Source organism: Vanacampus margaritifer, chromosome 17, assembly GCF_051991255.1.
Source record: "Vanacampus margaritifer isolate UIUO_Vmar chromosome 17, RoL_Vmar_1.0, whole genome shotgun sequence".
NCBI lineage: Eukaryota > Metazoa > Chordata > Actinopteri > Syngnathiformes > Syngnathidae > Vanacampus > Vanacampus margaritifer.
The window spans coordinates 409,802-436,281 of NC_135448.1; the positions used below are offsets into that span (position 1 = coordinate 409,802).

General features: G+C 37.2%; 1 long non-coding RNA gene across 1 annotated transcript; it reads left to right on the forward strand.

Annotated features, from left to right (window-relative positions):
* Positions 1-1,953: 1,953 nt before the first annotated feature.
* Positions 1,954-5,475, forward strand: LOC144037391 (uncharacterized). Its single transcript, XR_013288888.1, has 2 exons — positions 1,954-2,588; positions 3,887-5,475. It is a non-coding gene; the product is annotated as an uncharacterized LOC144037391 (long non-coding RNA).
* The last annotated feature ends 21,005 nt before the right edge of the window (positions 5,476-26,480 follow it).

Sequence of the window (26,480 nt, forward strand, 5' to 3'; positions counted from 1 at the left end):
AAACTAGGGTTTTACATTAGGGTTAGAGTTTCAAACTATTGTTTTACATTAGGTTTAGGGTTTCAAACTAGGGTTTTACATTAGGGTTAGGGTTTAAAAACAGGGGTTAAAAATTAGGGTTAGGGTTTCACACTAGGGTTTTACATTAGGGTTAGGTTTTCAAACTAGGGTTTTACATTAGGGTTAGGGTTACAAACTAGGGTTTAACATTATGATTAGGGTTTCAAACTAGGGTTTTACATTAGGGTTAGGGTTTCAAACAAGGGTTTTACATTAGTGTTAGGGTTTCAAAACAGTCATTTTACATTAGGGTTAGGGTTACAAACTAGGGTTTTACATTAGGGTTAGGGTTTCAAACTAGGGTTTTACATTAGGGTTAGGGTTTCAAACTAGGGTTTCAAATAAGGCTTAGGGTTTCAAACTAGGGTTTTACCATAGGGTTAGGGTTTTAAACAAGGGTTTTACATTAGGGTAAGTCTTTCAAAACAGGGGTTACAAATTAGGGTTAGGGTTTCACACTAGGGTTTTACATTAGGGTTAGGTTTTCAAACTAGGGTTTTACATTAGGGTTAGGGTTTCAAACAAGGGTTTTACATTAGGTTTAGGGTTTCAAAACAGTCATTTTACATCAGGGTTAGGGTTACAAACTAGGGTTTTACATTAGGGTTAGGGTTTCAAACTAGGGTTTTACATTAGGGTTAGGGTTTCAAAATAGGGTTTCAATTTAGGGTTAGGGTTTCAAACTAGGGTTTATCATTAGGGTTAGGTATTCAAACTAGGGTTTTACATTAGGGTTAGGGTTTCAAACTAGGGCTTATAATTAGGGTTAGGGTTTCAAACTAGTGTTTTACATTAGGGTTCATGCTTCAAACTAGGGTTTTACATTAGGGTTGGGTTTCAAACTAGGGCTTTACATTTGGGTTAGGGTTACAAACAAGGGTTTTACATTAGGGTTAGGGTTTCAAACTAGGGTTTTGCATTAGGGTTAGGGTTTCAAACTAGGGTTTATCATTAGGGTTAGGGTTTCAAACTAGGGTTTTACATTAGGGTTAGGGTTTCAAACTAGGGTTTAACATTAGGGTTAGGGTTACAAACTAGGGTTTTACATTACGGTTAGGGTTTCAAACTGGGGTTTTACATTAGGGTAAGAGTTTCAAACTAGGGTTATAATTTAGGGTTAGTGCTTCAAACTAGGGTTTTACATTAGGGTTAGGGTTTCAAACTAGGGTTTTAAATTAGGGTTTCAAACTATGGTTTTACATTAGGGTTAGGGTTACAAACTAGGGTTTTACATTAGGGTTAGGGTTTCAAACTAGGGTTTTACCTTAGGGTTAGGGTTTCAAACTAGGGTTTAAATTTAGGGTTAGGGTTTCAAACTAGGGTTTATCATTAGGGTTAGGGTTTCAAACTAGGGTTTTACATTAGGGTTAGGGTTTCAAATTAGGGTTTAACATTAGGGTTAGCGTTTCAAACTAGTGTTTTACATTAGGGTTAATGCTTCAAACTAGGGTTTTATATTAGGTTTAGGGTTTTAAACTATGGTTTCAAATTAGATTTGGGTTTTCAAACTAGGGTTTTACATTAGGGTTAGCGTTTCAAACTAGTGTTTTACATTAGGGTTAGTGCTTCAAACTAGGGTTTTCCATTAGGGTTAGGGTTTCAAACTAGGGTTTTACATTAGGGTTAGGGTTTCAAACTAGGGTTTTACATTAGCGTTAGGGTTTCAAACTAGGGTTTTACATTAGGGTTAGGGTGACAAACTAGGGTTTTACATTAGGGTTAGGGTTTCAAACTAGGGTTTTACATTAGGGTTAGGGTTTCAAACTAGGGTTTCAATTTAGGGTAAGGGTTTCAAACTAGGGTTTAACATTTGGGTTAGGGTTTCAAACTAGGGTTTTACATTAGGGTTAATGCTTCAAACTAGGGTTTTACATTAGGGTTAGGGTTTGTAAGAATTATTTTGGAGGATTATTATACATTTGCCGTGTTGAAGTAAATTGCCTCTTGGGAAACACAAGTCAACGTAATAGTGTAGTAATTTCTGTTTATGATTGCTATGTATTGCAAAGGAGTGTTATTGTATTTGGTGAAGTTGCAAGTGGACGACTCAGCTGCCGAGTGGGGACAACTGATAAGAAGACGTGACGCACGTCAACGCCAGGGTCCCTGGACTTGCATGCCGCATTAGAGAGTGTGAAGTGAGATAGGAGTTGTTTTTCTCTTTCTGTCATGTAATCAGATGCCCCGATTAATACATATAAGGGGACTATTTGAATGATGAACCAAGAGAGACTCTGTACCGATCAAACTAAGGCTGCAGTTTTCTCTTCCTCATGACCAATCATGAGTAATAAATTTGGAACCAGATGCTTCTTCTCTCTTTATTTGATAAATGTCTACATCTGAACCTGACATTTAAATTGGTCCTTCTTAGCCGGATTGCAACATACCGGAGGTGCCCAGAGGCAGAGCCGACGACCAAGAAAGACCGTGGCCACGGCAGCTGTCCCTTTTTAGGGGACTGGACCTCGGCCCTGTTTCTGGGGACTGAAAATTGAAGCAAGCCAGGAAGAGAGAAGGCAACACTGGTAGGACACTTATATTTTCATTGGCGGATTTTTGGTAAATAAGTGTCCGTTTAAAGTTAAGGGCGACGGTGTCCTACGCGCGTTTAAACTCCGTGGAGAAGAGGGCGACGGTGTCCTGTACGTATTTAAACTCCGTGGATAAAAGAAATAGACAGAGGGAGTCTATAAAACTGAGGAAAAGGGGACTGAAAAATAGACAGAGGGAGTCTATAAAACTGAGGAAAAGGGGACTGAGAAATAGACAGAGGGAGTCTATAAAACTGAGGAAAAGGGGACTGAGAAATAGACAGAGGGAGTCTATAAAATTGAGGAAAAGTGGGATAGAATAAAAAACCGTAAGAATACTAGTCAATGTTGCGTAAAGAGACAGAGAGTCTATAAAAGAGAGACAGAGAGAGTCTATAAAAGAGGGCAACGGTGTCCTACGCGCGTAAATAAAGAGGGGGTGTGAGTGGAGGTTCGCTACCTCGGTGTGAGTGGAGGTTCGCTACCTCATTATTGTTTGTTCGGGGATTTAAAGTCAGTTTAATCTCCTTAAGAGAATCGCTGACTCCAACATGGAGAAAACAAATAGCAAAAAAGCCAACAAGAAAGACCCGAAACAACAGTTAACATGTAAGGACTGCAAGTTTGTAGAAAACCAATGTCCTTCTAAAACAAAACATTTAAATTTGTGGATAACGAAATATGAATTTGCTGGCCAGCTTAATATACAAAAAATATTTAACTTGCAAGATAAAATAAAGACAGACACATTTATTATTGAGAACGAGGGGAACGAATTCTACTTTCAAAGACGAGTAAAAGGTTTTTACCAAAACAGGGGCCGAGGAAGGGGTAGACCTCAATTTAAAATAGGACTCACCGGCAAGGGGCGCGGCTACGCCACAGGCCCAAAAGAAGTCACCTGTTGGTGTTGTGGGGAGACAGGGCATTTTTTGAGGCACTGTCCCCACAATAGAAAAAATACACGACTAGAAAAATCAGCTTCCCAACAGGATGACAAACAAAAAGCCATCGAAGAAAATGTGACATTAAATTAAATAAAAATCTTTATAAGTGGGCCGCTATATTGACACATGGTGTGACCCATGTGTCAACAGGGGGAATGGTAGGACGGATACACAGAATGTATACGACATATGGCTTTAATTTATTCTCAAAAAATTTTATTATTATTATTATTTATTATCATTAACAGTGGCAACGAAGCCAGTTTGGCCGATTACATGCGAAAAACATTAGAGAAAAGAGATGAATTGAAATTACCAGAAGGCGATTGTGCTTCTCTCCAACAGGAAGAACTAGTAGCTCCAGGAGACTGGGTACTGATCCGAAGCCTCAAAAAGAAGCACTGGAATTCTCCAAAGTGGGAAGGCCATCATCAAGTGCTGCTGACCACGCCGACGGCCATAGAGATTGAAGCAAGGAGCACTTGGATACATCTTACGCATTGTAAAAAGGTCATCTCAACCGACAAACCCAACAGGGAGGGTGAGCGAAAGTCTGATTCAAAGGTGGGAGCAGATATATAGAATCTGAAAATACCTGCGGTCAGTGAAGTTTTCCAAGACGCCTAACCTAATTAGGGGTTCTCGGTCGACATGGCTATTGAGTGGATAAGATTTGCGGTACTATGTTGTGTGGTCTTTGTGACCGTGAAGGCTATTCATTCACCAAATCACGCACTGATAAACAAGAATAGAGGATTTTCATATGGGTCACACCCAATAAAAATGTAGACCAAATCAACTACATCCATTACAATGTACAAAAATTGGGGAATTATACTGAAGAAGGATTTATAGCTGTCAGAGAACAATTGGCTGCAACATCACTCATGGCGTTCCAGAACCGCATTGCAGTCGACATGCTACTGGCAGAGTGAGGTGGCGTTTGCGCTATGTTTGGGGACCAGTGTTGTACATTTATACCAAACAACACATCTCCGGATGGGTCCCTCACGAGAGCCATTGAAGGCCTGCGCACCCTGAATCGAAAGATGAAAGAACACTCAGGTGTGTCCACCTCAGCATGGGACGAGTGGTGGGAAAAAACGTTTGGAAAATATAAAAGTTTGGTATTTTCTGTCATGATTTCTATGACTCTGTTCACCTCAATTCTTGTGCTGTGTGGATGTTGTCGTATTCCCTGCATTCGCGCATTACTCGTCCGACTTATCTCAACCGTCGTCGCTCCCACAAATTCTAAATTACAAGAGAGGTACCCTTTGCTTATTTCTGCAAATTGTGGTGATGGAGGGGACACTAATGACCAAACCAATGATGAGATAATTTCTCCTGCCGTCCTATTTTACACACCTTAAAACTTAAAACATAGAAAGGGGACATGATGGAATGTTTAAGTTTGTCATCCAGTAAATGATTCAACTAAATAAAACCTTTAAATCAAAGTTCTTTTGATGACAAAATTTTTGGAGGCAAATGTAGAATAAACAGGAGGGAAATGTAAGAATTATTTTGGAGGATTATTATACATTTGCCGTGTTGAAGTAAATTGCCTCTTGGGAAACACAAGTCAACGTAATAGTGTAGTAATTTCTGTTTATGATTGCTATGTATTGCAAAGGAGTGTTATTGTATTTGGTGAAGTTGCAAGTGGACGACTCAGCTGCCGAGTGGGGACAACTGATAAGAAGACGTGACGCACGTCAACGCCAGGGTCCCTGGACTTGCATGCCGCATTAGAGAGTGTGAAGTGAGATAGGAGTTGTTTTTCTCTTTCTGTCATGTAATCAGATGCCCCGATTAATACATATAAGGGGACTATTTGAATGATGAACCAAGAGAGACTCTGTACCGATCAAACTAAGGCTGCAGTTTTCTCTTCCTCATGACCAATCATGAGTAATAAATTTGGAACCAGATGCTTCTTCTCTCTTTATTTGATAAATGTCTACATCTGAACCTGACAGGGTTTCAAACTAGGGTTTCAAATTAGGCTTAGGGTTTCAAATTAGGGTTTTACATTAGGGTTAGGGTTTCAAACAAGGGTTTTACATTAGGGTTAGGGTTTCAAACTAGGGTTTAACATTTGGGGTAGAGTTTCAAACTAGGGTTTTACATTAGGGTTAGGGTTACAAACTAGGCTTTAACATTAGGGTTAGGGTTTCAAACTAGGGTTTTACATTAGGGTTAGGGTTTCAAAAAAGGGTTTTACATTAGGGTTAGGGTTTCAAACTAGGGTTTCAAATTAGGGTAAGGGTTTCAAACTAGGGTTTTACATTAGGGTTAGGGTTTCAAACTAGGGTTTTACATTAGGGTTAGGGTTTCACACTAAGGTTTTACATTAGGGTTAGGGTTACAAACTAGGGTTTTACATTACGGTTAGGGTTTCAAACTAGGGTTTAACGTTAGGGTTAGGGTTTCAAACTAGGGTTTTACATTAGGGTTAATGCTTCAAACTAGGGTTTTACATTAGGGTTACGCTTTCAAACTAGGTTTTTATATTAGGGTTAGGGTTTCAAACTAGGGTTTCAAATTAGGGTTAGAGTTTCAAACTAGGGTTTTACATTAGGGTTACTGCTTCAAACTAGGGTTTTACATTAGGGTTAGGGTTTCAAACAAGGGTTTTACATTAGGGTTAGGGTTTCAAACTAGGGTTTAACATTAGGGTTAGGGTTCCAAACTAGGGTTTTACATTAGTGTTAAGGTTACAAACTAGGGTTTTACATTAAGGTTAGGGTTTCAAACTAGGGTTTCAAATTAGGGTTAGGGTTTCAAACTAGGGTTTCAAATTAGGGTTAGGGTTTTAAACTAGGGTTTATCATTAGGGTTAGGGTTTCAAACTAGGGTTTTACATTAGGGTTAGGGTTTCAAACTAGGCTTTCTAATTAGGGTTAGGGTTTTAATCTAGGGTTTATCATTAGGGTTAGGGTTTCAAACTAGGGTTTACATTAGGGTTAGGGTTTCAAACTAGGGTTTCTAATTAGGGTTAGGGTTTCAAACTAGCGTTTTATATTAGGGTTAGGGTTTCAAACTAGGGTTTCAAATTAGGGTTAGGGTTTCAAACAAGGGTTTTACATTAGGGTTAGGGTTTCAAACAAGGGTTTTACATTAGGGTTAGGGTTTCAAAACAGGGGTTTTAAATTAGGGTTAGGGTTTCAAACTTGGGTTTTACATTAGGTTTAGGGTTTCAAACTAGGGTTTCAAATTAGGGTTTGGGTTTCAAATTGAGGTTTTACATTAGGATTAGGGTTACAAACTAGGGTTTTACATTAGGGTTAGGGTTTCAAACTATGGTTTCAAATTAGGTTTGGGGTTTCAAACTAGGGTTTTACATTAGGGTTAGGGTTTCAAACTAGGGTTTTACATTAGGGTTAGGGTTTCAAAATAGGGTTTTACATTAGGGTTAGGGTTTCAAAATAGGGTTTAACATTAGGGTTAGGGTTTCAAACTAGGGTTTCAAATTAGGGTTAGGGTTGCAAACTAGGGTTTTACATTAGCGCTAGGGTTTCAAACTCGGGTTTCAAATTAGGGGTAGGGTTTCAAACTAGGGTTTTACATTACGGTTAGGGTTTCAAACTAGGGTTTAACGTTAGGGTTAGGGTTTCAAACTAGGGTTTTACATTAGGGTTAGGGTTTCAAACAAGGGTTTCAAATTAGGGTTAGGGTTTCAAACTAGGGTTTTACATTTGGGTTAGGGTTTCAAACTAGGGTTTTACATTAGGGTTAGGGTTACAAACTAGGATTTTACATTAGGGTTAGGGTTACAAACTAGGGTTTTTTATGAGGGTTAGGGTTTCAAACTAAGGTTCCACATTAGAGTTAGGATTTCAAACAGGGGTTTCAAATTAGGGTTAGGGTTTCAAACAAGGGTTTCAAATTAGGGTTAGGGTTTCAAACTAGGGTTTTACATTAGGGTTAGGGTTTCAAACTAGGGTTTAACATTAGGGTTTGGGTTTCAAACTAGGGTTTCAAATTAGGGTTAGGGTTACAAACAAGGGGTTTTACATTAGGGTTAGGGTTTCAAACTAGGGTTTCAAATTAGGGTTAGGGTTTCAAACTAGGGTTTTACATTAGGGTTAGGGTTTCAAACTAGGGTTTAACATTAGGGTTAGGGTTTCAAACTAGGGTTTTACATTACAGTTAGGGTTACAAACTAGGGTATTACATTAGGGTTAGGGTTTCAAACTAGGGTTTTACATTAGGGTTAGGGTTTCAAACTATGGTTTTACATTAGGATTAGGGTTACAAACTAGGGTTTTACATTAGGGTTAGGGTTTCAAACTAGGGTTTTACCTTAGGGTTAGGGTTTCAAACTAGGGTTTAAATTTAGGGTTAGTGTTTCAAACTAGGGTTTATCATTAGGGTTAGGGTTTCAAACTAGGGTTTTACATTAGGGTTAGGGTTTCAAACTATGGTTTTACATTAGGATTAGCGTTTCAAACTAGTGTTTTACATTAGGGTTAATGCTTCAAACTAGGGTTTTACATTAGGGTTAGGGTTTTAAACTATGGTTTCAAATTAGATTTGGGGTTTCAAACTAGGGTTTTACATTAGGGTTAGCGTTTCAAACTAGTGTTTTACATTAGGGTTAGTGCTTCAAACTAGGGTTTTACATTAGGGTTAATGCTTCAAACTATGGTTTTACATTAGGGTTAGGGTTTCAAACTAGGGTTCTACATTAGGGTTAGGGTTTCAAACTAGGGTTTTACATTTGGGTTAGGGTTACAAACTAGGGTTTTACATTAGGGTTAGGGTTTCAAACTAGGGTTTCAAATTAGGCTTAGGGTTTCAAACTAGGGTTTTACATTAGGGTTAGGGTTTCAAACAAGGGTTTTACTTTAGGGTTAGGGTTTCAAACTAGGGTTTAACATTAGGGTTAGGGTTTCAAACTAGGGTTTTACATTAGGGTTAGGGTTACAAACTAGGGTTTAACATTAGGATTAGGGTTTCAAACTAGGGTTTTACATTAGGGTTAGAGTTTCAAACAAGGGTTTTACATTAGGGTTAGGGTTTCAAAACAGTCATTTTACATCAGGGTTAGGGTTGCAAACTAGGGTTTTACATTAGGGTTAGGGTTTCAAACTAGGGTTTTACATTAGGGTTAGTGTTTCAAACTAGGGTTTCAAATTAGGCTTAGGGTTTCAAACTAGGGTTTTACATTAGGGTTAGGGTTTCAAACAAGGGTTTTACATTAGGGTTAGGGTTTCAAAACAGTCATTTTACATTAGGGTTAGGGTTACAAAGTAGGGTTTTACATTAGGGTTTGGGTTTCAAACTAGGGTTTTACATTAGGGTTAGGGTTTCAAACTAGGGTTTTACATTAGGTTTAGGGTTTCAAACTAGGGTTTTACATTAAGGTTAGGGTTTAAAAACAGTGGTTAAAAATTAGGGTTAGGGTTTCACACTAGGGTTTTACATTAGGGTTAGGGTTTCACAGTAGGGTTTTACATTAGGGTTAGGTTTTCAAACTAAGGTTTTACATTAGGGTTAGGGTTACAAACTAGGGTTTAACATTAGGATTAGGGTTTCAAACTAGGGTTTTACATTAGGGTTAGGGTTTCAAACAAGGGTTTTACATTAGGGTTAGGGTTTCAAAACAGTCATTTTACATTAGGGTTAGGGTTACAAACTAGGGTTTTACATTAGGGTTAGGGTTTCAAACTAGGGTTTTACATTAGGGTTAGGGTTTCAAACTAGGGTTTCAAATAAGGCTTAGGGTTTCAAACTAGGGTTTTACCATAGGGTTAGGGTTTCAAACAAGGGTTTTACATTAGGGTAAGTGTTTCAAAACAGGGGTTAAAAATTAGGGTTAGGGTTTCACACTAGGGTTTTACATTAGGGTTAGGTTTTCAATCTAGGGTTTTACATTAGGGTTAGGGTTTCAAACAAGGGTTTTACATTAGGGTTAGGGTTTCAAAACAGTCATTTTACATTAGGGTTAGGGTTACAAACTAGGGTTTTACATTAGGGTTAGGGTTTCAAACTAGGGTTTTACATTAGGGTTAGGGTTTCAAACTAGGGTTTCAATTTAGGGTTAGGGTTTCAAACTAGGGTTTATCATTAGGGTTAGGGTTTCAAACTAGGGTTTTACATTAGGGTTAGGGTTTCAAACTAGGGCTTATAATTAGGGTTAGGGTTTCAAACTAGTGTTTTACATTAGGGTTCATGCTTCAAACTAGGGTTTTACATTAGGGTTGGGTTTCAAACTAGGGCTTTACATTTGGGTTAGGGTTACAAACAAGGGTTTTACATTAGGGTTAGGGTTTCAAACTAGGGTTTTGCATTAGGGTTAGGGTTTCAAACTAGGGTTTATCATTAGGGTTAGGGTTTCAAACTAGGGTTTTACATTAGGGTTAGGGTTTCAAACTAGGGTTTAACATTAGGGTTAGGGTTACAAACTAGGGTTTTACATTACGGTTAGGGTTTCAAAGTAGGGTTTTACATTAGGGTAAGAGTTTCAAACTAGGGTTATAATTTAGGGTTATTGCTTCAAACTAGGGTTTTACATTAGGGTTAGGGTTTCAAACTAGGGTTTTACATTAGGGTTAGGGTTTCAAACTATGGTTTTACATTAGGGTTAGGGTTACAAACTAGGGTTTTACATTAGGGTTAGGGTTTCAAACTAGGGTTTTACCTTAGGGTTAGGGTTTCAAACTAGGGTTTAAATGTAGGGTTAGGGTTTCAAACTAGGGTTTATCATTAGGGTTAGGGTTTCAAACTAGGGTTTAACATTAGGGTTAGCGTTTCAAACTAGTGTTTTACATTAGGGTTAATGCTTCAAACTAGGGTTTTACATTAGGTTTAGGGTTTTAAACTATGGTTTCAAATTAGATTTGGGGTTTCAAACTAGGGTTTTACATTAGGGTTAGCGTTTCAAACTAGTGTTTTACATTAGTGTTAGGGTTTCAAACTAGGGTTTTACATTAGGGTTAGGGTTACAAACTAGGGTTTTACATTAGGGTTAGGGTTTCAAACTAGGGTTTCAATTTCGGGTTAGGGTTTCAAACTAGGGTTTTACATTAGGGTTAATGCTTCAAACTAGGGTTTTACATTAGGGTTAGGGTTTCAAACTAGGGTTTTACATTAGGGTTAGGGTTTCAAACTAGGGTTTTACATTTGGGTTAGGGTTTTACATTAGGGTTAGGGTTTCAAACTAGGGTTTCAAATTAGGCTTAGGGTTTCAAACTAGGGTTTTACATTAGGGTTAGGGTTTCAAATAAGGGTTTTACATTAGGGTTAGGGTTTCAAACTAGGGTTTAACATTAGGGTTAGGGTTTCAAACTAGGGTTTTACATTAGGGTTAGGGTTACAAACTAGGCTTTAACATTAGGGTTAGGGTTTCAAACTAGGGTTTTGCATTAGGGTTAGGGTTTCAAACTAGGGTTTATCATTAGGGTTAGGGTTTCAAACTAGGGTTTTACATTAGGGTTAGGGTTTCAAACTAGGGTTTAACATTAGGGTTAGGGTTACAAACTAGGGTTTTACATTACGGTTAGGGTTTCAAACTGGGGTTTTACATTAGGGTAAGAGTTTCAAACTAGGGTTATAATTTAGGGTTAGTGCTTCAAACTAGGGTTTTACATTAGGGTTAGGGTTTCAAACTAGGGTTTTACCATAGGGTTAGGGTTTCAAACAAGGGTTTTACATTAGGGTAAATGTTTCAAAACAGGGGTTAAAAATTAGGGTTAGGGTTTCACACTAGGGTTTTACATTAGGGTTAGGTTTTCAATCTAGGGTTTTACATTAGGGTTAGGGTTTCAAACAAGGGTTTTACATTAGGGTTAGGGTTTCAAAACAGTCATTTTACATTAGGGTTAGGGTTACAAACTAGGGTTTTACATTAGGGTTAGGGTTTCAAACTAGGGTTTTACATTAGGGTTAGGGTTTCAAACTAGGGTTTCAATTTAGGGTTAGGGTTTCAAACTAGGGTTTATCATTAGGGTTAGGGTTTCAAACTAGGGTTTTACATTAGGGTTAGGGTTTCAAACTAGGGCTTATAATTAGGGTTAGGGTTTCAAACTAGTGTTTTACATTAGGGTTCATGCTTCAAACTAGGGTTTTACATTAGGGTTGGGTTTCAAACTAGGGCTTTACATTTGGGTTAGGGTTACAAACAAGGGTTTTACATTAGGGTTAGGGTTTCAAACTAGTGTTTTGCATTAGGGTTAGGGTTTCAAACTAGGGTTTATCATTAGGGTTAGGGTTTCAAACTAGGGTTTTACATTATGGTTAGGGTTTCAAACTAGGGTTTAACATTAGGGTTAGGGTTACAAACTAGGGTTTTACATTACGGTTAGGGTTACAAACTAGGGTTTTACATTAGGGTTAGGGTTTCAAACTAGGGTTTTACCTTAGGGTTAGGGTTTCAAACTAGGGTTTAAATGTAGGGTTAGGGTTTCAAACTAGGGTTTATCATTAGGGTTAGGGTTTCAAACTAGGGTTTTACATTAGGGTTAGGGTTTCAAATTAGGGTTTAACATTAGGGTTAGCGTTTCAAACTAGTGTTTTACATTAGGGTTAATGCTTCAAACTAGGGTTTTACATTAGGTTTAGGGTTTTAAACTATGGTTTCAAATTAGATTTGGGGTTTCAAACTAGGGTTTTACATTAGGGTTAGCGTTTCAAACTAGTGTTTTACATTAGTGTTAGGGTTTCAAACTAGGGTTTTACATTAGGGTTAGGGTTACAAACTAGGGTTTTACATTAGGGTTAGGGTTTCAAACTAGGGTTTCAATTTCGGGTTAGGGTTTCAAACTAGGGTTTTACATTAGGGTTAATGCTTCAAACTAGGGTTTTACATTAGGGTTAGGGTTTCAAACTAGGGTTTTACATTAGGGTTAGGGTTTCAAACTAGGGTTTTACATTTGGGTTAGGGTTTTACATTAGGGTTAGGGTTTCAAACTAGGGTTTCAAATTAGGCTTAGGGTTTCAAACTAGGGTTTTACATTAGGGTTAGGGTTTCAAATAAGGGTTTTACATTAGGGTTAGGGTTTCAAACTAGGGTTTAACATTAGGGTTAGGGTTTCAAACTAGGGTTTTACATTAGGGTTAGGGTTACAAACTAGGCTTTAACATTAGGGTTAGGGTTTCAAACTAGGGTTTTGCATTAGGGTTAGGGTTTCAAACTAGGGTTTATCATTAGGGTTAGGGTTTCAAACTAGGGTTTTACATTAGGGTTAGGGTTTCAAACTAGGGTTTAACATTAGGGTTAGGGTTACAAACTAGGGTTTTACATTACGGTTAGGGTTTCAAACTGGGGTTTTACATTAGGGTAAGAGTTTCAAACTAGGGTTATAATTTAGGGTTAGTGCTTCAAACTAGGGTTTTACATTAGGGTTAGGGTTTCAAACTAGGGTTTTAAATTAGGGTTAGGGTTTTAAACTATGGTTTTACATTAGGGTTAGGGTTACAAACTAGGGTTTTACATTAGGGTTAGGGTTTCAAACTAGGGTTTTACCTTAGGGTTAGGGTTTCAAACTAGGGTTTAAATTTAGGGTTAGGGTTTCAAACTACGGTTTATCATTAGGGTTAGGGTTTCAAACTAGGCTTTTACATTAGGGTTAGGGTTTCAAATTAGGGTTTAACATTAGGGTTAGCGTTTCAAACTAGTGTTTTACATTAGGGTTAATGCTTCAAACTAGGGTTTTATATTAAGTTTAGGGTTTTAAACTATGGTTTCAAATTAGATTTGGGGTTTCAAACTAGGGTTTTACATTAGGGTTAGCGTTTCAAACTAGTGTTTTACATTAGGGTTAGTGCTTCAAACTAGGGTTTTACATTAGGGTTAGGGTTTCAAACTAGGGTTTTACATTAGCGTTAGGGTTTCAAACTAGGGTTTTACATTAGGGTTAGGGTGACAAACTAGGGTTTTACATTAGGGTTAGTGTTTCAAACTAGGGTTTTACATTAGGGTTAGGGTTTCAAACTAGGTTTTCAATTTAGGGTTAGGGTTTCAAACTAGGGTTTAACATTTGGGTTAGGGTTTCAAACTAGGGTTTTACATTAGGGTTAATGCTTCAAACTAGGGTTTTACATTAGGGTTTGGGTTTCAAACTAGGGTTTTACATTAGGGTTAGGGTTTCAAACTAGGGTTTTACATTTGGGTTAGGGTTACAAACTAGGATTTTACATTAGGGTAAGGGTTTCAAACTAGGGTTTCAAATTAGGCTTAGGGTTTCAAACTAGGGTTTTACATTAGGGTTAGCGTTTCAAACAAGGGTTTTACATTAGGGTTAGGGTTTCAAACTAGGGTTTAACATTAGGGTTAGGGTTTCAAACTAGGGTTTTACATTAGGGTTAGGGTTACAAACTAGGCTTTAACATTAGGGTTAGGGTTTCAAACTAGGGTTTTACATTAGGGTTAGGGTTTCAAAAAAGGGTTTTACATTAGGGTTAGGGTTTCAAACTAGGGTTTCAAATTAGGGTTAGGGTATCAAACTAGGGTTTTACATTAGGGTTAGGGTTTCAAACTAGGGTTTTACATTAGGGTTAGGGTTTCACACTAAGGTTTTACATTAGGGTTAGGGTTACAAACTAGGGTTTTACATTACGGTTAGGGTTTCAAACTAGGGTTTAACGTTAGGGTTAGGTTTTCAAACTAGGGTTTTACATTAGGGTTAATGCTTCAAACTATGGTTTTACATTAGGGTTACGCTTTCAAACTAGGGTTTTACATTAGGGTTAGGGTTTCAAACTAGGGTTTCAAATTAGGGTTAGAGTTTCAAACTAGGGTTTTACATTAGGGTTACTGCTTCAAACTAGGGTTTTACATTAGGGTTAGGGTTTCAAACAAGGGTTTTACATTAGGGTTAGGGTTTCAAACTAGGGTTTAACATTAGGGTTAGGGTTCCAAACTAGGGTTTAACATTAGGGTTAGGGTTACAAACTAGGGTTTTACATTACGGTTAGGGTTTCAAACTGGGGTTTTACATTAGGGTAAGAGTTTCAAACTAGGGTTATAATTTAGGGTTAGTGCTTCAAACTAGGGTTTTACATTAGGGTTAGGGTTTCAAACTAGGGTTTTACCATAGGGTTAGGGTTTCAAACAAGGGTTTTACATTAGGGTAAGTGTTTCAAAACAGGGGTTAAAAATTAGGGTTAGGGTTTCACACTAGGGTTTTACATTAGGGTTAGGTTTTCAATCTAGGGTTTTACATTAGGGTTAGGGTTTCAAACAAGGGTTTTACATTAGGGTTAGGGTTTCAAAACAGTCATTTTACATTAGGGTTAGGGTTACAAACTAGGGTTTTACATTAGGGTTAGGGTTTCAAACTAGGGTTTTACATTAGGGTTAGGGTTTCAAACTAGGGTTTCAATTTAGGGTTAGGGTTTCAAACTAGGGTTTATCATTAGGGTTAGGGTTTCAAACTAGGGTTTTACATTAGGGTTAGGGTTTCAAACTAGGGCTTATAATTAGGGTTAGGGTTTCAAACTAGTGTTTTACATTAGGGTTCATGCTTCAAACTAGGGTTTTACATTAGGGTTGGGTTTCAAACTAGGGCTTTACATTTGGGTTAGGGTTACAAACAAGGGTTTTACATTAGGGTTAGGGTTTCAAACTAGGGTTTTGCATTAGGGTTAGGGTTTCAAACTAGGGTTTATCATTAGGGTTAGGGTTTCAAACTAGGGTTTTACATTAGGGTTAGGGTTTCGAACTAGGGTTTAACATTAGGGTTAGGATTACAAACTAGGGTTTTACATTACGGTTAGGGTTTCAAAGTAGGGTTTTACATTAGGGTAAGAGTTTCAAACTAGGGTTATAATTTAGGGTTATTGCTTCAAACTAGGGTTTTACATTAGGGTTAGGGTTTCAAACTAGGGTTTTACATTAGGGTTAGGGTTTCAAACTATGGTTTTACATTAGGGTTAGGGTTACAAACTAGGGTTTTACATTAGGGTTAGGGTTTCAAACTAGGGTTTTACCTTAGGGTTAGGGTTTCAAACTAGGGTTTAAATGTAGGGTTAGGGTTTCAAACTAGGGTTTATCATTAGGGTTAGGGTTTCAAACTAGGGTTTTACATTAGGGTTAGGGTTTCAAATTAGGGTTTAACATTAGGGTTAGCGTTTCAAACTAGTGTTTTACATTAGGGTTAATGCTTCAAACTAGGGTTTTACATTAGGTTTAGGGTTTTAAACTATGGTTTCAAATTAGATTTGGGGTTTCAAACTAGGGTTTTACATTAGGGTTAGCGTTTCAAACTAGTGTTTTACATTAGTGTTAGGGTTTCAAACTAGGGTTTTACATTAGGGTTAGGGTTACAAACTAGGGTTTTACATTAGGGTTAGGGTTTCAAACTAGGGTTTCAATTTCGGGTTAGGGTTTCAAACTAGGGTTTTACATTAGGGTTAATGCTTCAAACTAGGGTTTTACATTAGGGTTAGGGTTTCAAACTAGGGTTTTACATTAGGGTTAGGGTTTCAAACTAGGGTTTTACATTTGGGTTAGGGTTTTACATTAGGGTTAGGGTTTCAAACTAGGGTTTCAAATTAGGCTTAGGGTTTCAAACTAGGGTTTTACATTAGGGTTAGGGTTTCAAATAAGGGTTTTACATTAGGGTTAGGGTTTCAAACTAGGGTTTAACATTAGGGTTAGGGTTTCAAACTAGGGTTTTACATTAGGGTTAGGGTTACAAACTAGGCTTTAACATTAGGGTTAGGGTTTCAAACTAGGGTTTTGCATTAGGGTTAGGGTTTCAAACTAGGGTTTATCATTAGGGTTAGGGTTTCAAACTAGGGTTTTACATTAGGGTTAGGGTTTCAAACTAGGGTTTAACATTAGGGTTAGGGTTACAAACTAGGGTTTTACATTACGGTTAGGGTTTCAAACTGGGGTTTTACATTAGGGTAAGAGTTTCAAACTAGGGTTATAATTTAGGGTTAGTGCTTCAAACTAGGGTTTTACATTAGGGTTAGGGTTTCAAACTAGGGTTTTAAATTAGGGTTAGGGTTTTAAACTATGGTTTTACATTAGGGTTAGGGTTACAAACTAGGGTTTTACATTAGGGTTAGGGTTTCAAACTAGGGTTTTACCTTAGGGTTAGGGTTTCAAACTAGGGTTTAAATTTAGGGTTAGGGTTTCAAACTACGGTTTATCATTAGGGTTAGGGTTTCAAACTAGGGTTTTACCTTAGGGTTAGGGTTTCAAACTAGGGTTTAAATTTAGGGTTAGGGTTTCAAACTACGGTTTATCATTAGGGTTAGGGTTTCAAACTAGGCTTTTACATTAGGGTTAGGGTTTCAAACTAGGGTTTTACATTAGGGTTAGCGTTTCAAACTAGTGTTTTACATTAGGGTTAGTGCTTCAAACTAGGGTTTTACATTAGGGTTAGGGTTTCAAACTAGGGTTTTACATTAGCGTTAGGGTTTCAAACTAGGGTTTTACATTAGGGTTAGGGTGACAAACTAGGGTTTTACATTAGGGTTAGTGTTTCAAACTAGGGTTTTACATTAGGGTTAGGGTTTCAAACTAGGTTTTCAATTTAGGGTTAGGGTTTCAAACTAGGGTTTAACATTTGGGTTAGGGTTTCAAACTAGGGTTTTACATTAGGGTTAATGCTTCAAACTAGGGTTTTACATTAGGGTTAGGGTTTCAAACTAGGGTTTTACATTAGGGTTAGGGTTTCAAACTAGGGTTTTACATTTGGGTTAGGGTTACAAACTAGGATTTTACATTAGGGTAAGGGTTTCAAACTAGGGTTTCAAATTAGGCTTAGGGTTTCAAACTAGGGTTTTACATTAGGGTTAGCGTTTCAAACAAGGGTTTTACATTAGGGTTAGGGTTTCAAACTAGGGTTTAACATTAGGGTTAGGGTTTCAAACTAGGGTTTTACATTAGGGTTAGGGTTACAAACTAGGCTTTAACATTAGGGTTAGGGTTTCAAACTAGGGTTTAACATTAGGGTTAGGGTTTCAAAAAAGGGTTTTACATTAGGGTTAGGGTTTCAAACTAGGGTTTCAAATTAGGGTTAGGGTATCAAACTAGGGTTTTACATTAGGGTTAGGGTTTCAAACTAGGGTTTTACATTAGGGTTAGGGTTTCACACTAAGGTTTTACATTAGGGTTAGGGTTACAAACTAGGGTTTTACATTACGGTTAGGGTTTCAAACTAGGGTTTAACGTTAGGGTTAGGTTTTCAAACTAGGGTTTTACATTAGGGTTAATGCTTCATACTAGGGTTTTACATTAGGGTTACGCTTTCAAACTAGGGTTTTACATTAGGGTTAGGGTTTCAAACTAGGGTTTCAAATTAGGGTTAGAGTTTCAAACTAGGGTTTTACATTAGGGTTACTGCTTCAAACTAGGGTTTTACATTAGGGTTAGGGTTTCAAACAAGGGTTTTACATTAGGGTTAGGGTTTCAAACTAGGGTTTTACATTAGGGTTAGGGTTCCAAACTAGGGTTTTACATTAGTGTTAAGGTTACAAACTAGGGTTTTACATTAAGGTTAGGGTTTCAAACTAGGGTTTCAAATTAGGGTTAGGGTTTCAAACTAGGGTTTCAAATTAGGGTTAGGGTTTTAAACTAGGGTATATCATTAGGGTTAGGGTTTCAAACTAGGGTTTTACATTAGGGTTAGGGTTTCAAACTAGGCTTTCTAATTAGGGTTAGGGTTTTAATCTAGGGTTTATCATTAGGGTTAGGGTTTCAAACTAGGGTTTACATTAGGGTTAGGGTTTCAAACTAGGGTTTCTAATTAGGGTTAGGGCTTCAAACTAGGGTTTTATATTAGGGTTAGGGTTTCAAACTAGGGTTTCAAATTAGGGTTAGGGTTTCAAACAAGGGTTTTACATTAGGGTTAGGGTTTCAAACAAGTGTTTTACATTAGGGTTAGGGTTTCAAAACAGGGGTTTTAAATTAGGGTTAGGGTTTCAAACTTGGGTTTTACATTAGGTTTAGGGTTTCAAACTAGGGTTTCAAATTAGGGTTTGGGTTTCAAATTGAGGTTTTACATTAGGATTAGGGTTACAAACTAGGGTTTTACATTAGGGTTAGGGTTTCAAACTATGGTTTCAAATTAGGTTTGGGGTTTCAAACTAGGGTTTTACATTAGGGTTAGGGTTTCAAACTAGCGTTTTACATTAGGGTTAGGGTTTCAAACTAGGGTTTCAAATTAGGGTTAGGGTTTCAAACTAGGGTTTTACATTAGGGTTAGGGTTTCAAACTAGGGTTTTACATTAGGGTTAGGGTTACAAACTAGGATTTTACATTAGGGTTAGGGTTACAAACTAGGGTTTTTTATGAGGGTTAGGGTTTCAAACTAAGGTTCCACATTAGAGTTAGGATTTAAAACAGGGGTTTCAAATTAGGGTTAGGGTTTCAAACTAGGGTTTCAAATTAGGGTTAGGGTTTCAAACTAGGGTTTTACATTAGGGTTAGGGTTTCAAACTAGGGTTTAACATTAGGGTTAGGGTTTCAAACTAGGGTTTCAAATTATGGTTAGGGTTACAAACAAGGGGTTTTACATTAGGGTTAGGGTTTCAAACTAGGGTTTTACATTAGGGTTAGGGTTTCAAACTAGGGTTTTACATTACAGTTAGGGTTACAAACTAGGGTTTTACATTAGGGTTAGGGTTTCAAACTAGGGTTTTACATTAGGGTTAGGGTTTCAAACTATGGTTTTACATTAGGGTTAGGGTTACAAACTAGGGTTTTACATTAGGTTTAGGGTTTCAAACTAGGGTTTTACCTTAGGGTTAGGGTTTCAAACTAGGGTTTAAATTTAGGGTTAGTATTTCAAACTAGGGTTTATCATTAGGGTTAGGGTTTCAAACTAGCGTTTTACATTAGGGTTAGGGTTTCAAATTAGGGTTTAACATTAGGGTTAGCGTTTCAAACTAGTGTTTTACATTAGGGTTAATGCTTCAAACTAGGGTTTTACATTAGGGTTAGGGTTTTAAACTATGGTTTCAAATTAGATTTGGGGTTTCAAACTAGGGTTTTATATTAGCGTTAGCGTTTCAAACTTGTGTTTTACATTAGGTTTAGTGCTTCAAACTAGGGTTTTACATTAGGGTTAATGCTTCAAACTATGGTTTTACATTAGGGTTAGGGTTTCAAACTAGGGTTTTACATTTGGGTTAGGGTTACAAACTAGGGTTTTACATTAGGGTTAGGGTTTCAAACTAGGGTTTGAAATTAGGCTTAGGGTTTCAAACTAGGGTTTTACATTAGGGTTAGGGTTTCAAACAAGGGTTTTACATTAGGGTTAGGGTTTCAAACTAGGGTTTAACATTAGGGTTAGGGTTTCAAACTAGGGTTTTACATTAGGGTTAGGGTTACAAACTAGGGTTTAACATTAGGATTAGGGTTTCAAACTAGGGTTTTACATTAGGGTTAGAGTTTCAAAAAAGGGTTTTACATTAGGGTTAGGGTTTCAAAACAGTCATTTTACATTAGGGTTAGGGTTGCAAACTAGGGTTTTACATTAGGGTTAGGGTTTCAAACTAGGGTTTCAAATTAGACTTAGGGTTTAAAAATAGGGTTTTACATTAGGGTTAGGGTTTCAAACAAGGGTTTTACATTAGGGTTAGGGTTTCAAAACAGTCATTTTACATTAGGGTTAGGGTTTCAAAATAGGGTTTAACATTAGGGTTAGGGTTTCAAACTAGGGTTTCAAATTAGGGTTAGGGTTGCAAACTAGGGTTTTACATTAGCGCTAGGATTTCAAACTCGGGTTTTAAATTAGGGGTAGGATTTCAAACTAGGGTTTTACATTACGGTTAGGGTTTCAAACTAGGGTTTAACGTTAGGGTTAGGGTTTCAAACTAGGGTTTTACATTAGGGTTAGGGTTTCAAACTAGGGTTTCAAATTAGGGTTAGGGTTTCAAACTAGGGTTTAACATTAGGGTTAGGAATTCAAACTAGGGTTTCAAATTAGGGTTAGGGTTACAAACAAGGGGTTTTACATTAGGGTTAGGGTTTCAAACTAGGGTTTTACATTAGGGTTAGGGTTTCAAACTAGGGTTTTACATTAGGGTTAGGGTTTCAAACTAGGGTTTTACATTACAGTTAGGGTTACAAACTAGGGTTTTACATTAGGGTTAGGGTTTCAAACTAGGGTTTTACATTAGGGTTAGGGTTTCAAACTATGGTTTTACATTAGGTTTAGGGTTACAAACTAGGGTTTTACATTAGGGTTAGGGTTTCAAACTAGGGTTTTACCTTAGGGTTAGGGTTTCAAACTAGGGTTTAAATTTAGGGTTAGTGTTTCAAACTAGGGTTTATCATTAGGGTTAGTGTTTCAAACTAGGGTTTTACATTAGGGTTAGGGTTTTAAACTATGGTTTCAAATTAGATTTGGGGTTTCAAACTAGGGTTTTACATTAGGGTTAGGGTTTCAAACTAGGGTTTTACATTAGGGTTAGGGTTTCAAACTAGGGTTTTACATTTGGGTTAGGGTTACAAACTAGGGTTTTACATTAGGGTTAGGGTTTCAAACTAGGGTTTCAAATTAGGCTTAGGGTTTCAAACTAGGGTTTTACATTAGGGTTAGGGTTTCAAACAAGGGTTTTACATTAGGGTTAGGGTTTCAAACTAGGGTTTAACATTAGGGTTAGGGTTTCAAACTAGGGTTTTACATTAGGGTTAGGGTTACAAACTAGGGTTTAACATTAGGATTAGGGTTTCAAACTAGGGTTTTACATTAGGGTTAGAGTTTCAAACAAGGGTTTTACATTAGGGTTAGGGTTTCAAAACAGTCATTTTACATTAGGGTTAGGGTTGCAAACTAGGGTTTTACATTAGGGTTAGGGTTTCATACTAGGGTTTTACATTAGGGTTAGGGTTTCAAACTAGGGTTTCAAATTAGGCTTAGGGTTTAAAAATAGGGTTTTAAATTAGGGTTAGGGTTTCAAACAAGGGTTTTACATTAGGGTTAGGGTTTCAAAACAGTCATTTTACATTAGGGTTAGGGTTACAAACTAGGGTTTTACATTAGGGTTAGGGTTTCAAACTAGGGTTTTACATTAGGGTTAGGGTTTCAAACTAGGGTTTTACATTAGGTTTAGGGTTTCAAACTAGGGTTTTACATTAGGGTTAGGGTTTAAAAACAGGGGTTAAAAATTAGGGTTAGGGTTTCACACTAGGGTTTTACATTAGGGTTAGGTTTTCAAACTAGGGTTTTACATTAAGGTTAGGGTTTCAAACTAGGGTTTCAAATTAGGGTTAGGGTTTCAAACTAGGGTTTCAAATTAGGGTTAGGGTTACAAACTAGGGTTTATCATTAGGGTTAGGGTTTCAAACTAGGGTTTTACATTAGGGTTAGGGTTTCAAACTAGGGTTTTACATTAGGTTTAGGGTTTCAAACTAGGGTTTTACATTAGGGTTAGGGTTTAAAAACGGGTTAAAAATTAGGGTTAGGGTTTCACACTAGGGTTTTACATTAGGGTTAGGTTTTCAAACTAGGGTTTTACATTAAGGAGAGGGTTTCAAACTAGGGTTTCAAATAAGGCTTAGGGTTTCAAACTAGGGTTTTACCATAGGGTTAGGGTTTCAAACAAGGGTTTTACATTAGGGTAAGTGTTTCAAAACAGGGGTTAAAAATTAGGGTTAGGGTTTCACACTAGGGTTTTACATTAGGGTTAGGTTTTCAAACTAGGGTTTTACATTAGGGTTAGGGTTTCAAACAAGGGTTTTACATTAGGGTTAGGGTTTCAAAACAGTCATTTTACATTAGGGTTAGGGTTACAAACTAGGGTTTTACATTAGGGTTAGGGTTTCAAACTAGGGTTTTACATTAGGGTTAGGGTTTCAAACTAGGGATTCAATTTAGGGTTAGGGTTTCAAACTAGGGTTTATCATTAGGGTTAGGGTTTTCAAACTAGGGTTTTACATTAGGGTTAGGGTTTCAAACTAGGGCTTATAATTAGGGTTAGGGTTTCAAACTAGTGTTTTACATTAGGGTTAATGCTTCAAACTAGGGTTTTACATTAGGGTTGGGTTTCAAACTAGGGTTTTACATTTGGGTTAGGGTTACAAACAAGGGTTTTACATTAGGGTTAGGGTTTCAAACTAGGGTTTTGCATTAGGGTTAGGGTTTCAAACTAGGGTTTATCATTAGGGTTAGGGTTTCAAACTAGGGTTTTACATTAGGGTTAGGGTTTCAAACTAGGGTTTAACATTAGGGTTAGGGTTACAAACTAGGGTTTTACATTACGGTTAGGGTTTCAAACTGGGGTTTTACATTAGGGTAAGAGTTTCAAACTAGGGTTATAATTTAGGGTTACTGCTTCAAACTAGGGTTTTACATTAGGGTTAGGGTTTCAAACTAGGGTTTTAAATTAGGGTTAGGGTTTCAAACTATGGTTTTACATTAGGGTTAGGGTTACAAACTAGGGTTTTACATTAGGGTTAGGGTTTCAAACTAGGGTTTTACCTTAGGGTAAGGGTTTCAAACTAGGGTTTAAATTTAGGGTTAGGGTTTCAAACTAGGGTTTATCATTAGGGTTAGGGTTTCAAACTAGGGTTTTACTTTAGGGTTAGGGTTTCAAATTAGGGTTTAACATTAGGGTTAGCGTTTCAAACTAGTGTTTTACATTAGGGTTAATGCTTCAAACTAGGGTTTTATATTAGGTTTAGGGTTTTAAACTATGGTTTCAAATTAGATTTGGGGTTTCAAACTAGGGTTTTACATTAGGGTTAGCGTTTCAAACTAGTGTTTTACATTAGGGTTAGTGCTTCAAACTAGGGTTTTACATTAGGGTTAGGGTTTCAAACTAGGGTTTTACATTAGCGTTAGGGTTTCAAACTAGGGTTTTACATTAGGGTTAGGGTGACAAACTAGGGTTTTACATTAGGGTTAGGGTTTCAAACTAGGGTTTTACATTAGGGTTAGGGTTTCAAACTTGGGTTTCAATTTAGGGTTAGGGTTTCAAACTAGGGTTTAACATTAGGGTTAGGGTTTCAAACTAGGGTTTTACATTAGGGTTAGGGTTACAAACTAGGCTTTAACATTAGGGTTAGGGTTTGAAACTAGGGTTTTACATTAGGGTTAGGGTTTCAAAAAAGGGTTTTACATTAGGGTTAGGGTTTCAAACTAGGGTTTCAAATTAGGGTTAGGGTTTCAAACTAGGGTTTTACATTAGGGTTAGGGTTTCAAACTAGGGTTTTACATTAGGGTTAGGGTTTCACACTAAGGTTTTACATTAGGGTTAGGGTTACAAACTAGGGTTTTACATTACGGTTAGGGTTTCAAACTAGGGTTTAACGTTAGGGTTAGGGTTTCAAACTAGGGTTTTACATTAGGGTTAATGCTTCAAACTAGGGTTTTACATTAGGGTTACGCTTTCAAACTAGCGTTTTACATTAGGGTTAGGGTTTCAAACTAGGGTTTCAAATTAGGGTTAGAGTTTCAAACTAGGGTTTTACATTAGGGTTACTGCTTCAAACTAGGGTTTTACATTAGGGTTAGGGTTTCAAACAAGGGTTTTACATTAGGGTTAGGGTTTCAAACTAGGGTTTAACATTAGGGTTAGGGTTCCAAACTAGGGTTTTACATTAGTGTTAAGGTTACAAACTAGGGTTTTACATTAAGATTAGGGTTTCAAACTAGGGTTTCAAATTAGGGTTAGGGTTTCAAACTAGGGTTTCAAATTAGGGTTAGGGTTTTAAACTAGGGTTTATCATTAGGGTTAGGGTTTCAAACTAGGGTTTTACATTAGGGTTAGGGTTTCAAACTCGGCTTTCTAATTAGGGTTAGGGTTTTAATCTAGGGTTTATCATTAGAATTAGGGTTTCAAACTAGGGTTTTACATTAGGGTTAGGGTTTCAAACTAGGGTTTCTAATTAGGGTTAGGGTTTCAAACTAGGGTTTTATATTAGGGTTAGGGTTTCAAACTAGGGTTTTAAATTAGGGTTAGGGTTTCAAACAAGGGTTTTACATTAGGGTTAGGGTTTCAAACAAGGGTTTTACATTAGGGTTAGGGTTTCAAACTAGGGTTTTACATTAGGGTTAGGGTTTCAAAATAGGGTTTTACATTAGGGTTAGGGTTTCAAAATAGGGTTTAACATTAGGGTTAGGGTTTCAAACTAGGGTTTCAAATTAGGGTTAGGGTTGCAAACTAGGGTTTTATATTAGCGCTAGGGTTTCAAACTCGGGTTTCAAATTAGGGGTAGGGTTTCAAACTAGGGTTTTACATTACGGTTAGGGTTTCAAACTAGGGTTTAACGTTAGGGTTAGGGTTTCAAACTAGGGTTTTACATTAGGGTTAGGGTTTCAAACTAGGGTTTCAAATTAGGGTTAGTGTTTCAAACTAGGATTTTACATTAGGGTTAGGGTTTCAAACTAGGGTTTTAAATTAGGGTTAGGGTTTCAAACTAGGGTTTAACATTAGTGTTAGGGTTTCAAACTAGGATTTTACATTAGGGTTAGGGTTACAAACTAGTGTTTTTTATGAGGGTTAGGGTTTCAAACTAAGGTTTCACATTAGAGTTAGGATTTCAAACAGGGGTTTCAAATTAGGGTTAGGGTTCCAAACTAGGGTTTCAAATTAGGGTTAGGGTTTCAAACTAGGGTTTAACATTAGGGTTAGGGTTTCAAACTAGGGTTTCAAATTAGGGTTAGGGTTTCAAACTAGGGTTTTACATTAGAGTTAGGGTTACAAACTAGGGTTTTACATTAGGGTTAGGGTTTCAAACTAGGGTTTTACATTAGGGTTAGGGTTTCAAACTATGCTTTTACATTAGGGTTAGGGTTACAAACTAGGGTTTTACATTAGGGTTAGGGTTTCAAACTAGGGTTTTACCTTAGGGTTAGGGTTTCAAACTAGGGTTTAAATTTAGGGTTAGTGTTTCAAACTAGGGTTTATCATTAGGGTTAGGGTTTCAAACTAGGGTTTTACATTAGGGTTAATGCTTCAAACTAGGGTTTTACATTAGGGTTAGGGTTTTAAACTATGGTTTCAAATTAGATTTGGGATTTCAAACTAGGGTTTTACATTAGGGTTAGCGTTTCAAACTAGTGTTTTACATTAGGGTTAGTGCTTCAAACTAGGGTTTTACATTAGGGTTAATGCTTCAAACTAGGGTTTCAAATTAGGGTTAGGGTTACAAACAAGGGGTTTTACATTAGGGTTAGGGTTTCAAACTAGGGTTTTACATTAGGGTTAGGGTTTCAAACTCGGGTTTAAAATTAGGGTTAGGGTTTCAAACAAGGGTTTTACATTAGGGTTAGGGTTTCAAACTAGGGTTTTACATTAGGGTTAGGGTTTCAAACTAGGGTTTTATATTAGAGTTAGGGTTACAAACTAGGGTTTTACATTAGGGTTAGGGTTTCAAACTAGGGTTTTACATTAGGGTTAGGGTTTCAAACTATGCTTTTACATTAGGGTTAGGGTTACAAACTAGGGTTTTACATTAGGGTTAGGGTTTCAAACTAGGGTTTTACCTTAGGGTTAGGGTTTCAAACTAGGGTTTAAATTTAGGGTTAGTGTTTCAAACTAGGGTTTATCATTAGGGTTAGGGTTTCAAACTAGGGTTTTACATTAGGGTTAGTGTTTCAAATTAGGGTTTAACATTAGGGTTAGCGTTTCAAACTAGTGTTTTACATTAGGGTTAATGCTTCAAACTAGGGTTTTACATTAGGGTTAGGGTTTTAAACTATGGTTTCAAATTAGATTTGGGATTTCAAACTAGGGTTTTACATTAGGGTTAGCGTTTCAAACTAGTGTTTTACATTAGGGTTAGTGCTTCAAACTAGGGTTTTACATTAGGGTTAATGCTTCAAACTATGGTTTTACATTAGGGTTAGGGTTTCAAACTAGGGTTTTACATTAGGGTTAGGGTTTCAAACTAGGGTTTTACATTTGGGTTAGGGTTACAAACTAGGGTTTTACATTAGGGTTAGGGTTTCAAACTAGGGTTTCAAATTAGGCTTAGGGTTTCAAACTAGGGTTTTACATTAGGGTTAGGGTTTCAAACAAGGGTTTA